Genomic DNA, 18,508 nt, shown 5'->3' on the forward strand with positions numbered 1-18,508 from the left:
GGTATTAATTTCAGATGAAGAATTTGTCAGAAGGAACTGGGAAGCTTATCATGAAGAAGAGAAGGATGTTGGTAGAGAACTAACTTGATTAATGATTACAGCTAATGTATCAGGTTCACCTCCAAGTGTTTATGTGATATAGTAGCTCATTTCTTTCCTGCAACAACTCTGTGACATGTGGACTAAAACTGTCCATGATTTACAGGTGAGAAAAGGAAGTAACAGAGAAGTATGTCCTTTTCCCAGGGTCACATGGGAGGAGTTTGTACCCTGGCAGCTGGCTCTGGAGCCTGTGAGCTTAATCATTATGCAAAGCTGGCTAAGGTCAATCCCAGGCTGGCCCTTGCTGCTCAGGCTCATACCTGTGCTCTGCATACCACACTCTCCCCACTTCTTGCTCTCTCTGTCTCTCTCTCCTCTCTTTTCATTGAAGAATGGAAGAACAAATAAAGAAGATAAAGACCCATCACACTGCATGGATCATGAGGTGACCAGAAGGCGAACTCCAGACTTTCTTTAATTAACTCATCAGCCAAGCAGCAGGCACACACCAATTTTAATGGAAACTGAAGAAAAACCCCAGGGAGAGTTGAGGTGAAATTGTTAGGGTGAGCACAAGATCTTGCACCAAGCATGTTTGCTAAGAGAGCAGAAAAGGGGGTACTCATTGACAGGGATCTCTCATTTTCCTACTAATGTGAGAATATCCAGAAAAGAGATATGAAAAGGCAATCTTTAAAAGTAATCCCTTCTCCTAAGTTCCACTTTTGGTCACAGTATTTTTGTTAATATGAACCTAAGCTAGATATAAAGATGGCTTAAATTTGGTTTTAATAAATTTCAAATATTGTGGAGTTTGCTAAGCAATTAATGTACACCAAACGTGTAATAAACCCTTTTTTTAAACCTCATAATAAATAAGAAAATCATGTACAAAAGAGGAAATCGAGTCACAAAAGACCAAGGTTACACATTCAGACTGCAGGCAGAGCACTGATCTGAAGCCAAGTTGACTGGCCACAGAACCTGTGATCTCAACGCTTCCTATAACTGTATCTGTTTGCCTAGCAAATTGTAACCCTCATAAGCATGAGTTCAATTACTAAATGACATGGATTTTTGGTGGCTTTGCCTCCCACTGTAGATTCTTTTTAAAAATTAGCATAATTATTAAATTAAAACAAACATTTCAATCCAGAATTAGGAAGTGGAACAGAAGTAAGAGTCACAGAAATGTTCATAATAATACATCATCTTTCTCATAACCCTCAGTAATAGCAAGTCATTTTCCATCCCATTCCCATGCCTCCCAGAAGGTGCCAGGGACACCTACCATTTGGAATATTTTCTGTTTCCCTCTGTGGCTAGTGCAATTCACTCTTCTTTCAAAAGTTCCTCTTCATAGCCTCTTCCAGAAAGTATGCTTCCTTCCCCTCCAATCACCATGATTTAGTTCTCCTCCTCTAAGCTTCCTGTAGAACAAGGAATTGTCAGAAAAATTTCAATGGGCAAGTTGAATAGGCAAGAAAGGGTTTATTCAAGACAGGCAAAAAAGGAGAGAGATTGAATTTAACTCAGCTGAAGCAAAAGGTGGGAGGATTTTTAGGCACTGGGATTAGCAAGTAGAAAAGTACAGGGGAACATTAGTAGGGAGGTCATTCATTGCAATTAGGTTGCGTGTGTTGGTAACTGCTGCTGGTTGAAGTCAGGCTTCTACTCTCCCTCAGAATTGGGGAGTTGGGGACACTAGAGTTCTTTTTTTAAATTTTATTTTAGTGGTCAATCAGCATTTTTATTTATTTATATGTGGTGCTGAGAATCAAACCCAGTGCCTCACATGTGCTAGGCAAGTTCTCTACCACTGAGCCCCAACCCAACCCATGATTGTATTTCAAAAGGGTGGCTACCAAGTTCTAGAGAAAGACATTCTTGGGTTGTAAAATTGGCAGGTGGTTTTGGGGGAAGATTTACATCTCAAAAAGGGGAGAGAAAGAAATGAGGATCAAAAGTTTCTCAGAGTATATATTCTAATACAATGGAAGTCAGCGAAACACAGTTATGAAGAAACCTGTTTAAAGTTGAGTCACACTCAGGGGAACTTTTAAGACTGCCCTTGGCATAGCATAAACACTTTTCATTATAACCAAGTCTCTTGTCTCATAAAGCGGAACTTCTTAAGAACACACAGCCTTGGCCTGTCTCCACCAAGTTCATTGACATACCCAGCTCCTTGAATGAACAAAGATAGCAAACATCCATCATAAAATTTCCTGGGATACTTGGCTTCTCAGTCCTACTTCTATTTTCAAATGCCTTTTGCTGTAGACTTTCAACTGACATGAAACTGAAAGGAAAGAGTTCCATATAATTTCCCCTCTATTTTACAAAAGACAAAATGAATTCCAGCAGTGTGACGTGATTTGCTGGAGGCTACCCCACTAACAGATGCTGGAGTTGGGACAGAGCTTCTTGGATGCTGCCATAGCCCTCTGCTGACTCCATCCTCTGCTCATCTCTGGGAGCCAAAAGCTGGAGGCGGAGTGCTACCTGGTTCCAGCTTACCTGGAAATACGTGAGCTGATGTAGTCAGATTTTTTGCCACTCTAATCCTGTCTGAGAACACTAGGAAAGCACTGTAAGTATTAATTTTGAGGTTACAAATAAATTTTAGAGATAGTCAATTTTGTAAACACCGAATCCACTAATAATGAGGACTGACATTGCCCGATTCAACTGTCATGCCTGCCTGGGATAGGTATTCTTGATGATTTCTCTCAAACTTATTTTATTTTAGTTATTATCATCCAGTATTAGAATTGCAAGTTTTATTTTCTCTCCACCGTTTGAGAATATATCATCTGAAAACATAGGAACTTTTCTTTGTTGTCCATCATTTTATCTCCAGGTCCTAGCCCAGAGCTTGGCCCGTAACAAAGAGCCAAAAAGTACTTGCAGACTAAATGCATTAATGAGAAAGCTACAAAGCTGAATATGAACCTATGGTGATATATGGTACCCCTGATAGTTCGTCAAAATTACAACACTAATGTTATCTGGTGTCTCTCATTCTGCCATTCTTCAGACACGAAGCAAAATGGGCAAGTGTTTGAATGATGCCTGGCCAATTTTCCTACAGTTCTTGTGAAAGGCAGTGGTGATGCAGGAACTTTGAAGTTCTGAATGTTTTCATGGTGGTTTCTAGATACTAGGAAAGTCTCTTACAGATGTCAGAGGAGTCCTTATTTCAAAGGGTTCTTGTATTACCTTGAATTAGAAGAGATTACTCCTTTTGCCCTACACACCCATGAAATAATAGCTATATATAAAGCTTAAAAGGAAGGCTGACAAGTCCAATTTCCAGATTTCACTTTTGCTTGTAGTGAAGTGGTCCAAATGGCATAAATGATGAAATGTTAATCATTGAAGTCATCTGACAAGGTCAAAGTCAAACTGAATCCTCCTGTGGCTAATTTTAACCAAGCTCCTTTGTGATCAGAGTGATGATTATCTTGTAGCAAGAGCAAATATGTTAATATAACTTTTACACCAATGAGTAAATGTTCATTTTCATCCAAAAGCCATATAAACCCGTTTAAAAACCTGTTATATCAAATTTGATATAAAATGAATCAATGTATGATTGATATGATTACAACTAACTGAGATTTCTCTTGGCCCTGCCTCTCATTGGAAATGCCAAATCTGCCATGAGGGAAATTGCCATGACTACATATTGGATCACCACAGGGACCATGGACTGAACTCCAGGCCTCCGGCTCTCAGGTGAGTGCCAGTGTGTCAGGCTGTCTTTCTGATCTTAAGCACGTTTATTTTGAATATGAGGTTTGGCAAGGCATTATGGGACAAATGCAATGAAAATATGGTCATTCCAAATTTTTTACAAAAATAAATGTTCTTCTCATTCTAATATTAAATTTCTTTCTGAGTTTCCACTTTTCTAATTATCCATTGATGAGTGTCTCAAATTAATTTGAATAGCTTGGTTACAAAAATTAAAACAGAATATTAGTTGTAACATTGATTTCATCTTTCTAAGAGAGAGAACTGTAGTTCAGGTTCAAAGTTGTCCGTTTGCCTGGGATAACTGCCAGGGACAGACAGTAAAATTGCTTTTGTTGACAAGTCTTTTCAAGGTGCACATAATTGGAAATAATTTTCATTGATCATAAATTCCTCTCCTATGATGGGCTATGTGGCCAGAATGTGAGTGTGGAGTGTTCTTGTTTAGATTTGGTTATATCTAACACTCTATTAGTAAGTTTCAATTTTTGTTTCCAAAAGAAGTAAAGCCAACTTAGAACATACAGAATATTTAGTCTGTTTGGAAACCTAACAAGTTGGCAAGTATGTTCTTCAGCACCATTCATACTAGCATTGGCCTCTTTAAATTCACTTTGTTCCATTTTTTAAAACTTTTATTTATTTTTAGATACACTTGGTATCAAATATACCTTTTTTTGGATAAAATATTTATGGCTTGTCTCAGAATGCCACATTCTGCAGATGCTTCTCACTTTCTTCTTTTCATTCTTTTTGTCTTTTCCCCCACAAAGTTTGTATATATTTTTTTATTAATTCTTCTTTCATCTTTTGCTCTTCCTTCTTTCTTGTCTATTTTTCTTTTTTTCCCCTCCCTGTCATCTATGATCACAAGCGATTAAAAAAATGATAAATCAGAGCTTCTTTTTACACATTTATTTTTAACAATTTGAACCCTCAGCTTAACTTTTAGAATAATAATAATAATAAAAACTTTTAAATGACCTTTTTGGAAGATACTCAGAAGTGGTGTTGTTAAAGGTCATCATTTTTCCTTTTTTCTTAATTCCTTCCTTCTCTCCTTCCTCCTTTCCTTCCTTTTTTCCTTCCTTCTTTCCTTATTATAAAGGAATTAACAGATAAAAGCTATAGCTGACCCTGAAGAAAAGTATAATCTTAGTATATTCGTCAAATTAAGATAAAGGGCAGGGGAAAAAGCAGGCAGTCAACCCAAGAAAGTTTAAAAACAACAACAAAAAACTTATTCTGAACTCTCTCTCTTTTTTTAAGTTTCATACTTTTCACACAGTAATTTTTGAAAGATATTTCATAGATATGTTGGAGTGCTAATAAAAAATCTTGTGCTTTCTAAACTTCATTAATAAGATTTGATTTTAAATTTTATAGAAACAACAGATTTTATGATGCTTCTCTATAATCATCATTGGAGTTGATTGCCAAAAGATTTATAAAAATTAAGAGGCTGATTTTCATTTTGGTAGGGTCATATGTGTAAACTTGGTTATGCTGACCTCTGTCAACCTCAAATATTTTACTAATATAATATGATAAACAAGGCTTGTTGTTAACCCACTAAGAAGGATGTTAAGTTGTGACAGTGTTTGAACATCTATTTAAGTCTAGAAAAAAGTCAGATATGCTGAGTGTAAGGTTCTTGACATCGGTGTCATTTACATAGTAATTAACATTAAGTTCATGCCCAGGAATATACTCTGTAGAAAAGATTCCTTAAGGACAATGATAAGTGCAAATTCAAAGCTAAAGATTCTCAAGAACCTCATTAATGCTAGGACAAAGGAGATGAAATCAGAAACTCTTAAGAGATTCCCAAGACTTACTGAGTAGAATATTTTAATTGATGTTTGACCTTGAATTTGGACCTCAGGATCTGCATGGTTATGTACGGATATAACAGTTGCTGAAACTATTCAACTGACTCAACTGTAAAACGTAGTCATTATGACATTCTGGAAAACTAGCTCATAGAGACTGAAAGTATTAGTCCTGAGGCATGCGTGACTGGGTCTCCAGTGACTATGATGAATAAGTCATTTAGTTTAATCCAACATTACTACTCATTGTTCCCCTGGAACATACACAAAGTGTCCATTAATGGCACATCTAACTATTGTAAATCCTCATTTATGCTGTTTCTGGAACTCAAAGGAATAAATATAGCTACAGTTACACCCCGCTCCAATTCTCATGGGGTAACTGAACATGGAGAGGAAATGGGATCTTTCTGTCCTATAGAAGGAGAAAAAAAATTAATTCATTAATTTATTTAACAGCTCTTGAACATACACATTGACATAGACATAATCTACCCCATGAGTTTATGTTCCTGTCAGTTCCCTTTCCATTTAGATCTCAGACCTGGCTTAGGAATTCTCTAGTAAATGATGGGAACACGTGTTAAGTCCACTGTTTCCACTGACACTCAGGCAACTTTGCTGTTTGGTAACAGAATTATTTTCTTATTCCAACAACTCACCTTCCAAAGAGCAATCAGAGCAATTTTTTTAAAACATAAATCTAAATTGCAAAATACTCCCAGTTAAAGTCCCTAAATGTTTTCAGTTATATTAAAAATGAGATTTCTTGTTGTGTTTTACAAAGTCTCAGGTGATCTCTCCAATATCATTTTATTGGCCCACTTAGTTCTAACCTGTTCCTCACATGTCTGAGACTTCTTCCTGGACCAGGGACTTTGCACAGGCTAATTTACTGCCTGGACACTGCCCTCTACATCCTTTTCTCTAGGTCTTGGCATGAAACCTTCTCCTCCTTTAAAGTCTTAGTTTCAATGTCATTCTGGTTGCCCCAGCTAAGGAACATCACCATTTTCTTACAGTGTGCCCTGTAATTTTAATAATATTTATTGCAATTCTAAATTGAATATTTGCCTGGATACTTTTTAGTCTGAGACCAAGACTAGATGTAAAAACCTTCTTTTTCCTCATGGACTTTATACCCAGAACAATGAAAAGGCTTGAAGATTGACTGGACAAAGCTTCAGCACACACGTGAAGTTGAATAGCTTTGGTTTCTAGAGAAGAAGCAAGAAGCAGCTACAGATTTTTCCAGGACCTTCCTCATCCCAATCCCAAGGCAACTGAGAGACAACCTGAGCGGAGGGATGGATGTTTAGGGGGGGACAGATCCACTGCTGGAAAGAATGGAGGCAGCTGCTCTCCAAAGGTTACCAAGTGAGCAAGAATTTGTTCTTACCACAATCTGAAAAGCGGCTGTGCTAAACCTGAGACACAAATTTCTTGGGAAAGTGAGGCAGTTTGAAACCAGCACACTTCAGGTAGGAAGACGTGGCGCTGAACAGACCTGATGTATTGGTCTAATCACAGACACTTTCCTTGACCTACCAGGAGGAGGACTTGACTTCTCTACGCTACAATCTTATTCAATTGTTTCAGTGAGTAATTCATCCCACAAATATTTCATGGGTACCTATTATGTGCCAGGCTTTGTGCTAAGATGTGTGGCTATAGCAGTGGACAGAACAGTTATGTTCTCTACTTTTCTAGAAGTAAGGGTTTGGTTAGGCTGCTAAGTGTGTCAAATGAACTTCAAAGAGAGCTGAACTGATGGAGGTCAGCCATCAGGGACTTTACAGATAGTTGACATCTTGTGTCAGCATTATCTCTGGAAACAAAGTAGAAATGAAGGTAATCTTACCCAACACATGCTAGTGGTGGGATCAGATCCTGCCCACCATAATGATGGGTGTGATGAAAGGGGGATGTGGTGATGTGAGTATCAGAGGGTGGGGTCTGCATTAGTTTGCCGTTGAACACATCTCATAAGCGAGGGGGTTGGGGGGTGGTTAAGCAACAGAAATCATACCTTACAATTCTGGAGGGTTGGGACTCTAAGACCCAGATGCTGGTTAATGCACATTCTGGTGACAACCCTGATCCTGGCTTGTGGACAGCTGGCTTTTCCCTGTGTCCTCATATAGCAGACAGAAAGAGAGATTTTAGATCTTACTTATGTCCTGTTCTCCTAAAGGCATGGTCCCACTGGATTAGGTTTTCACCTTTATGAATCCATTTAACCATAATCATCCCCTCAGGACCTGATTTCCAGACCAGCCACACTGGGTTTTAGATCTTCAACATATGAGTTTGCAGGGGACACAATTCAGTGCATAGCAGGAACCCACCCTAGTGAAGGAGTGGACATTGCATTGAAGTAACTGGTAGGAATCACTCACTGCTGCAGAATCCTTAGAATGGCCCATAAGAGAGCACTAACTGCTGCAGCAAACTGAGACTTGGTGTTGTATTCTAATGCTTGCTTATTAGAGTCGCTTAATTTTACTTGTAAAAAACAAATTTTTACTGAAAGAATGCTTTTAACTCCATTCCTAATTTCAAAGTTATCTGTCCATCAGTTGAAAAAAGGTGATGGTCAAAAGCTTATGGATGGTCCATTTGGAGTGTCAAGACAGCCTATAACGACAGTTCTTACATCTTCAAGTGAACAAACACAGTTTTCTACAGTAAACAGTTTGGCAAATGTGATTTCCTAGTTTTGAAAATTCTTATGGTTAGAAGTCATTTTAACTATTAAAGCAAATGCTTCTAAGTTCTAGGAAATTGCTTACGTCTCAAATGATGAGATGCGGAAGAACTATAGGTAGAAATTATTTACTTCATAAATTGACATCACTGCTAACTGTTCATTGTTTACCTACAAGCTGTGACAGCCAGCGCATGGCTTTGTCACCTCTGATACTTGAGCTAGCTACCACCCAATTGCTCCAGTGACTTAGGGCTTCTGGGGTGCTGTGATTGATGCAAACAGAGCAGATTTAAAGAAGGTGAACTTGTTACACATTTTATCCCACCCTAATGGATGGGAAAACCAAAAGAGTTATTGTCCAACTCTATCTCATGTGGGTGGGAAGCCAATGTGAAACTCAAGCTCCTTCCTCTACAGAGTCCTCTTTCCTTTCCCTTCCCCTCTTGTGAATGTTGCAGAAGACATTCCACGTAGTCAATCTCTAGGATAATTTCTGACTCCTTTCAGAGAGTTTCTATGAATTCCCCTTCTTGTTTTTTTTTAAATAATTTATGGGCTCTCTCTCAAACATAAATAATTTCTCTTACACAAAATATCAAAGAAAGCTTGACTATTGAAATCTCTGCCAACTTCCAGTGATTGGCAGTCTTCTCTGGTAGATATCTGGTTTTACCAGAGGGTGTATTTTTAATCATGGATATATTTCACTAAGGACAGTAAATTCTAGGATTTCTTGCTCCGTGGTCAAACTTCAAAACATTTGCAATCAGAGTGGTTCAGGATCTTGGTGGAATTCTTGAGATAAAGGGAGTATCTAAATAAATAGTCCCTTTAGTGATTCTTGGGCAAATTTGAAATTCATGCATCTAATTCAGGGTTCCATTTCAAAAACATTCAGTTTGTATGTTTCTCCTTAAAAACAATAGGGGTGTGACTTTTGGGGTGGTTCTTAAGGACCAAGACCTCAAATCTGCTCTTGATTTTATAGTTTTAATAGTTATTGTTGTACTGTTTGTAACTCTATTGTTGTACTGTTTTTAATATTCTTTTTAAAGGTTTTCCTTCATGGTAATGATGTTTGCAAGTCTTAGAAAAATGTTTCCTTTCTCTGTCTCAGTTTCCTTCAAATGATTTTTAATTCAAGGTTTCTGATACAATTTATAGAATTCAAATAAGTACACTTTTTATGTGCCCCTTTTGGGATGTTCTGTGTTTATAAGAAGGTGTTTAGATGGAATTTATTAAGAACACACCAAATCAGAGCCCAGACATTACTGAAGAAAAACTGGGCCTTAGAGTGAATTAGAAGAATGAAAATAAATAGGCCTTTCTTTGTCCAGAGACAGGCTTGTCCTAGGGCACAGGACAGGCTGGCTGCATTGCACTGTTGGCTAATGCACAGACTACACAGCTGTCCCCGGCTGTCCTACTACATAGCTGTTGTTGGAAGTTTGCTCTCCTGCTCTATGTAATTCACATGCTTGCTACATTTGATATGTGCATTTCAGATTCAGTGGGTCCATGTTTACTTCAGTGTATAGTTTTCTGAAATCCCAATTTTCTCTAGTGCTTTATGTGAGCACCTAAAAGTAGGGCAGGGAAATGGTATCAGCTAGGGTATTTTGTTTTGTGGTGTGAGCTTTGGTTAATCAAAAACCGTGGGACAGCCCCTTCAAGCCTTTAATGTCATTCAGACGGTGAGACATTATATGTGTTTTCTTGGAATCGACTGTGAGTAGCTTCCCATGGGAGAAGATGCCTTCCTTGTCTCTCATCCTGGTAGAGCAGACTGAACCTCGTGGAGAAGATGCCTGGTGTATATTTCTGAAGTTACTCTAGAGACATTCAAACACTCCTCGTATAGCCGAGGCAGGACCTTCACCTAGTTGCATGGGACTGCATCCCTCAAAACTGCCTTAATGCCACACTCATTAAAAGGGAGAGAAGATGTTATTGAAGATATAGGGGAATGGATGGGTGGAACCAGATTCCACAATCTGTTTTTCTTCATGACATTCCTCTCCCCTGACTGTGACCATCTTTGCTCTTCCCCTAACCCTCATCCTGCTTTGGTTTCTGTCTCTCCTTCTAAAATTTTTAATTTTGCCACAAGAAAGTCAGCTTGGAGTTGAACTCATGAAAGCTCACTCTGTAAAACACAAATTTAGTCATTAGCTGAACTGCGACAGCTCCTTCTTCATTCTTTAGGATGCTCTTGGGTTAGGGTGGGAGGTGGGAATCTTCATCTTTTCACCTCCAGTGTATAACTTAATTTGTGTCCAGTAAATTCTCTTCCAGATGAGAAATTCTACTGCTCAAACAATGATATTCAACTGCATTGTTATTATTGCCCTAGTTATTTTTGTTTTTTTTCTTTGACTCCTTTTTTTGGGGAGGTGGGTACTGGGGATTGAACCCAGGAGTGCTTAAGCACTGAGCAACATCCCCAGGGCCCCCTTTTTGTATTTTATTTAGAGATAGGGTCTTGTTGAGTTGCTAAGTGCCTCACTAAGTTGCTGAGGCTGACTTTGAACTCTCAATGCTCCTGCCTCGGGCTCCTGAGTTGCTGGGATTACAGGCATGCACCACCGTGCCCAGCTTTTCTTTGACTTCTTAATCTAACTCTGGGACACACTGCAGTGTGTAATGAGAAATATTTTTATTATTAATTTTTTTTTACCTGAATCAAAGTAATTTTAAGTATCAACATTGTATTATCATCACTGTATAAAATTAGGGATTATGTCCAAATTGTGTTACAAAATAGCTGTGTGACCTCTGTCAATTTAAAATACTCTGCTTTGCTTCTGTAATACAAATGGAACTCTTTAGGGTTGAACCCAATTCAGTGGTTTCCAACTTCAGCTGCACATCAGATTGAGTGGAAGCTTTGCAAAATATGATGCCTAATTTAATTTATATGGGCTAATTCTCAGGCATCCAGAGTTTTAAAAGCTTTCTGAGCAATTTTAATATATAGTTGAAGTGGAGAATGACAGTGACAACTATATTAATATTTATGGAAATACTCTATTATACTGAAAAGGATTATATGAATAGAAAGTAATTTTCTTCTAGACTTTTTACTAAAATATAGTAATGCCTACAAGGCATTAAAAGGTTTTTCCTTCTTTCATACCTGCAAATAGGATAACCCACCTTTTTCCACTTTTCCAAGGACTTTATTGGTTTCCATACTGGAAATTTTGTGTCTTAGGAAACCCCTGTGTTCTGGACAAATTAGACGGTCAGTTACCCTAGATGCAGGTCTTTTTTTTTTATTATTAGTTTCTCAAAACATTACAATGATCTTGACATATCATATATCATACATTTGATTCAAATGGGGTATGATTTCTTATTTTTCCCACGTGTACAGATTGCAGGATCACATTGGTTATACAGCCACATTTGTACATACTAGATGCAGGTCTTTTCATTCAAGTGAGATCTCAGGTTATCCAAGCTCAAGAACTATATTTATGTTCTTTTGTCCTTCTTATAGTGTGAGAATATTCAATTGAACTGTAAGTCAAAAGAGTAGAACCATCTGAAAGGATTTGAATGTACTTCTCTCTTGTATGACTCTATATAACACTTCCTCTTTTCTTTTTCCTTGTTCTCTATATATTCATTCAGGATACTTTCTCAGTCTGAAATGTTCTTATTCTCCATCTTAGTTTACTGAACTTTTAAGGTATTTGGGGTGTGGGGGGATGGCCTTGGAAAAAACGAGTAAGGCAGGTAATATCATTTATGTTGCAAATTCCCTCAGTCAAGGTTTTTTGTCCTTGGGAATATAAAATTTAGACTAATTTTCAGAATTCAAACAGTGAGTCATGGATCAGAGACAACTTTGTAGGGGTTAGTGTGCCCCAGCCAGAATAATGCTTTGATTCAGTAAATTTGCTGTGATAGTTCAAATAGAACACTGGATTCAGTAATAATTGGGACCTCACTTTGTTGTCTGGCCCTTGGGAGGAATTAAGCCAAGAGCCTTGTTTTTAAGGAATGGAGTGGTATTTTGTGTGTGTGTGTGTGTGTGTTTGTTTGCTGGGTGTGTTTGTGTGTGTGTGTTTGCTGGGTGTGTCTGTGGGGGGGCACTGGAAACTGAAGATGGCTTTTTCTTGTCCACCTTTCCTTCCACCTTCTAAATCTCACACTGGAGATTCTCTGTCCTTGTATCTCACCATCCCTGCTGGTAATGAAGTCTAGGTTGTGCGTCTTCCAGGTTCTCAGATCCTGTGGGACAGCAGAGAGCATTAGAGGGTGGAGATATTTCTTCTGAACATTAGCAGACAGTGTTTAACGAGATGTCACACTCCCTTTGGTTTTCTAACTAAGGAAGACAACTGCCTCCATATAAAACAAGTAGAAAAAAGACCGTCCAGTGGAATTTGATTTTAGTGTTAATAATTTGAGAGCATATAAAAGTGCACCCTTTGGATTTTCTTATTTTGCAGGGAACAGACTACAGGAGGGCCACCACCCAGCTCCCTGCCTAGTACATGTCATGCACCCAATAAATGGTGATTGTCATTATTGGACAGAGCTGCACAAAAGGCAATCAGCTCTTGGCAGCATGTTGGGGGAACAAGGCTGAGTCACTCAGGAAACTTGAGCCCTGGCCACAGTAATCACTGTTAGTGTTACATGCAAAAGACCGTTTATGGGACAATGGGCTGGAAAAACCATGTGGTGAGCTTTAGTCTTTTATCACCGTCTATGCCTCATTGTTCAGCACTGCAGCATTTTTGAATTCTGTTTGGCCACTGCTGTCTCTTATGATGCTTTCAATTCTTTCAATGGATGCCTTCTGAGTACTTGCTGTATGAAAAGCCCTGTGCCAGAAACCAGGGAAACAGCAATATGAGAACATCATGACCTTGAAGGAATTTATAAGAAAATAGGGAGGACAGAGTGTATGTGTGCACATGCATATGTGTGTGTGTGTATGTGTGTGTGCATAACTGGACCTGTAGTGCATATTATGCCTTTTATACTGGGGATAGGGTTGAAACTAGTTTTGCTCTCTTTGGGAACTTGCTAATATAGCAGGTGGCTAAGGACAGAGAGATCTGTGGGGGGATTTGAATACTAAGGAGTTTATAAGCAAGAAATGCATCCTGCTAGATTCACTGCTAACAATGATTTTAAAGAGGAGTCAAATGTAAGGAAATGCTACATAATAATAACAACAATAAAAATTTAAAAATGACCATATCTCAGGGACATGGGTGCCAGCTGAAAGGGATACCTATTGGCTAAATCTGGAACCATTTGAGTGCAAAATAATCAACAGTGGTGAATTATCAACAGTAAAAATAGGGTAATCTATTGATGCACCTTGATGATAAATTGATATGTAGATTGGGATGGGAAGATGGGGATAGGTGTCTTTGCTCATGGTACAATGACAAATGCTAACTGGTTAACATAGGAAAATGGGGTTGCAATCATTTCAAGAAGTGCTTCAGACAAAAATTATCAATTAGATGCTTAATTTAGGCAGAAATTTTTACAAGCAGATGCATGTTTGTATGGTCTCAAAGTTTTCTTTCAGTTATTTCTAAGTTTCAAACGAAAGAAAAGCAATAACCATTCGGTAGTTGTAACATCTCAGTAACCATTATTGTTGCATGAGTTGCTCTCATCTCTGTGGATTTCAGTTGTGCCAGTGGGCATGGAGTGGCATCTCATTGTGAGTTTAATTTTTGCTTCTCTCCTGAAAAGATATTGAGTAAATTTTCAGTTACTTCGACATTCCCCAGAAGCAGAGAGGTCTACATCTTTGAGTCCAGGAAAAACTCCATGTGACTCAGTGGAAATGTGAACCTCTCAAGATACTGCTCATTCCTTTGGTCATGTGGGACCATCATTCTTGCTGACCTATGGAAGACAAATTACAGATCCAAGGCTGGTGACTTGACCTGTACTTGGAAGTGGCAATCAAGGATAGACTATAGAATTCCAAATTCACTTCTCCTGCCTACCCTTAGCTCAATTTTTTCCCCATGCACTCCAGGATCTCTTGAAAAACCAAAGGAGTAAATTATTCATAATAACAGCCTCGTTTGCTATGTATTCATTGGATTTGAACTGTATAAAACATTATATCAATCATTTAGCATGCTGTTTAATCAATATCATAAAAATTGTCCTACCATCCCCAAGGTGATAATTATCATTATGACCATTTTACACATGATTAAACTAACAAGTCCACTTTCTCAGAGTCATACTGCTAGTTGCTAGTGAAGAGAATAATGAGAGTTGTCTACCGGTTAATGTTTTCTGCTATACCACAATGCCTGCTTTAAACACAGAACAGGCTTAAGAGACATTTACATTAACACTGGGAAGATTTTATTTTTTGTGTTATCCCAGACCCATGTTCCTCCATTTAATCCTATTGCCTGTTAGATAATTTTGCCATCAAATAGAACCTACTTCAGAGTCAAAACAAGGGACGTGAGATAAAATACACATCGATCTGTGTTGTTATCGTTAGGAAAAATGATGGGGGAGTGGGTTAGAATTCTATACTTGTTATTTTCCTACTTCCCTCATCTATTCCTTTCTCCTTTCCTCTCTCTTTCTTCCCCTCTCTCCTCCTTCATGCTATTTCTTATAAAATATTCTTTTCATTACATCTTTAAGACTTGGGGTCAACAACTTGTATTTAATCTATTCAATGGAAATATTAACTCCCTCCTTAAAGGATTGTTATGAATCGGAATGAAGTTGCCTAGTGCTAGCCTTTACTTCTGTGGTCAGTGGTCAGCATCCCTAAGTATCCCAGGGAGAGGTGACATTTGTACGTCATTCTTCAGAAACTCCTTAATCCAGATTTACTGAGTTTCCCATCATCATAAATATTTGAAAATTGATTGGTCCTTGAAACTGGATTGACTTGGCCACTTGGGTTTATAAATTTTGACAACAAAATGCCTACACCTGGGATACAGCAGGTTTGGGTCCCTGTATTCTTCTCTGAAAACAGACAGACCAATACACACACACACACACACACACACACAATCTGTGGCAAAATAAGAAGAAACACTCTGAGGACAGTAATTCATAACCAAGGAAGAGTGAGAGCAATGAGGAATTTAAAGCCTTTCAATTTTTTTTCCTTTCAATTAATTTTTTGGTCTGCATGGAGTATGTGAGTTGTAAAAGAGTTTTACATCTCTAGCTTCAAAGTCAAAGGCACCGACTTTTTCCACCTTAAATGAAGAAAACAGTCCTTTAGGGGTATGTAAAAAGATCAAGGCTGCCAGGGCCAATAGCACCCCACCAACACGATAGGATTTTCTGTGTTCATTTTTTTTTTTTACTTGCATCTGCAGGCAGGGAATAAGTGCCTGCAAATTAATTCAGTCTACATCCAGACACACAATTGTGCCCCTGAGAGTATCTCTTCCCCTCTTTGCGGGAATTGAGAGATTCAGGAATACACATGTGTTAACCTGATAAGTCCTCAGGCAAACTTTACTGCCAGAATATATTGCCAAGAGACTGTAAGTCATCAGGCCTTTCTGACTATTATAAAACATATTATCCTGTTATGCAAAAGCCAGTATGGGAGGGATTTAATGGAGTTCTGTGGCTAGAACACATGCCCAGATATGAGACCCCATCTTCACGCCAGGGCTTAACAGCCTTGATATAGTAGATGAAGTGACCTCTATCCCTCAACCTACTTTATATACAATAAACAGAGATATGAAAAATTGTGGCATATATGTGTAATAAAATTGTAATTCAGAAAACAAAAAACAAAGTACGTATATAAAGACATGAATTGGCGTGAACATACTTTATATACAAAGATATGAAAAATTGTGCTCTATATGTGTAATAAAAATTGTAATGCATTCCTCTGTCATGTATTTAAAAACTAAAATCAAATTTAAAAAAAAAATTTAAAAAGATGTGAAAGCAATTTATTTATTCTAAAGTAATCTTTATTACTTTTAGTGTTTAATTTTTGATAATATTTCTGTTGGCAAAAACAGCCAGGCAGTGGGTAACTGGTGAGGCTCCCTTTCATGACAGATCTTTTCAAGCTAACAAAAGTGGGATTTAGGCATCAGTTAATCATTAATTTATGGATTTATTAATTTATAAAGAGACTAGGAAGTCAATTTATTTTCCATTTCCTCATAGCAGGCAGAGATGCACAATACTTCTTTCCCCTATTGATACATGTTCTCGATTCCTGCTGGGTGGACAGCTGTGGGCTTGAGATGGCAAACAAAAATGTTTAAGAGTGCAGATTCTCAAAGGGGAATGAGGGGAAGGGAGAGAGATGGGGAAGGTAAGACAGTGGAATGAATCTGACATAATTTTCTATGTTCATATATGAATACATTACAGTGAATCTCACCATCATGTACATCCACAAGAAATTAATTTAAAAAATAACTGTGGGTAAATGGCAGAAGGATCAATAAAGGGAAGGGGCAGGAGTGGGGAGAGGGAAGGGGAAGAAGAGGTACTGGGGTCTGAATTAGAACAAGGTATATTCCATGCTTGTATAAGTATATGAAAATGAGATCTACTGTCCTGCATCACTAAAAAGAACCAATAATCAAATGAGTACAGGTTCCGTATTCAGAAATACCTAGTTTTCACATCATGGCTCCAGCACTTAATATCTGTGAGATCTGTTTCTGCACTTGTAAAATGGGGATCATAATAAGATCTACTAATATGATTATACAGTTTAGAGAGGTTATTATATGCAGTGAAGTACCCAAGAAGGCTAGCTATTGGTATATTTATCATAATCTCAGTTATTATTGTTATCTGAGGGTACTATAACTAACCATCCCCACAACCAAATATACTTATAAGAATATTATCATACAATTTTTGCAGTTTGAACTTTATTTTGCATGAGAGAAAAGTAGTTAATAAGGCATATGACAAAAGAGATGGAGAAAGACAGGGATGATGCTTCAATAATCTTATATGTCCAAGTTGGGAAGCAAAGTTTTTTCTTGCCCTCCAAAAAACAGTCTTCATGCTTCATAAACAATGAGAATATTATCATTTTATGATTGCAATGTTCATATCACTGTGCTTTGTAAAATTCAATGTAATGCCTAATCTTTTTCTGATATTTCTGCATAAAGAAATTCTTCAATGATGATTTTCACAGTCTTACTCTTAGAATGGCAGAATATGGAAACTGACAGTTATAAATGATTATAATGCCATTACTGCTAATCTTACAGTTTCCAGATGAAGAAATGAAGGATAGATGAGGTGAATTGACATAGCCTCATTTATATGGTGAATTAGGGCTAGACTCCAGGCCTCATAATCTTCTTAGGTGAGTTTTTTTCTCTGTATCTCATCTTCTATCACAAAACAAGCAAACATATCAGCTCAAAATGCTGTGCACATTTAAGAATCAAAAGAAGTCAATATTTCTGGATGATTTTCTAATTTTCCCAAATATAAATGATCATCTAGATTAGTAGTTCTTTTTCAAATTTTTAAAAAAGGTTGTGCTAAAATATGAATGTTTGTTGTTTTAACCATTTATAAGTGTACAATTCAGTGGCATTAAGTAACATTCACAATGCTGCCATCCATTACTCATCACTACTACTGTATCTAAAACATTTTTATCACCCCAAACAGGAGCTCTATATTCATTAAGCAATAGTTTCCGCTCCTGGCTTACCTGTGGCCCCTTGTAACCTCTATTCTGCTCTACCTCTACAAATCTAAATGGAACCACATAATATCTCTCCTATGGCTTAATTTATTAAGCATAATATTTTCAAGATGCATTCATGTTGTAGCATATATCAAAATTTCCTTTGTTTTCATGATTGAATAACTTTTCACTATGTGTACATACAACTGTTGGTTTATCCATCTGTTTATGGACACTTGATTTGTTTCCACCCTTTGCTATTGTGAATAAATGTTACTATAAACACCAGTGTTAACACATTTGTTTGAATCCTTGCTTTCATTTTTTTTGTATATATAACCAGAAGTAAAATTGCTGGGTCATATGGTAGTTTTAAATTTAACTTTGACAAAATGTCAACCTTTTTTAGTACAATGGCTCTACCATTTCATATTCCCATCAGCAATACATGAGTTGTATTTTACATCTTTTCCATACTTGTTATTT

General features: G+C 37.5%; 1 long non-coding RNA gene across 2 annotated transcripts in view; it reads left to right on the forward strand.

Annotated features, from left to right (window-relative positions):
* Positions 1-324: 324 nt before the first annotated feature.
* The window catches only part of LOC144365425 (uncharacterized), a 61,312-nt gene continuing 43,128 nt past the window's right edge, over positions 325-18,508 (forward strand). The window contains exons 1-2 of one of the 2 annotated variants that reach the window (XR_013423832.1): positions 325-3,783; positions 6,780-7,231. This is a non-coding gene — a long non-coding RNA (uncharacterized LOC144365425). The remainder of the gene's footprint in view (positions 3,784-6,779; positions 7,232-18,508) is intronic. The other variant, XR_013423833.1, reaches the window with a different exon arrangement.

This window comes from Ictidomys tridecemlineatus, chromosome 7 (genome assembly GCF_052094955.1).
Source record: "Ictidomys tridecemlineatus isolate mIctTri1 chromosome 7, mIctTri1.hap1, whole genome shotgun sequence".
In the NCBI taxonomy this organism is placed as follows: Eukaryota; Metazoa; Chordata; class Mammalia; order Rodentia; family Sciuridae; genus Ictidomys; species Ictidomys tridecemlineatus.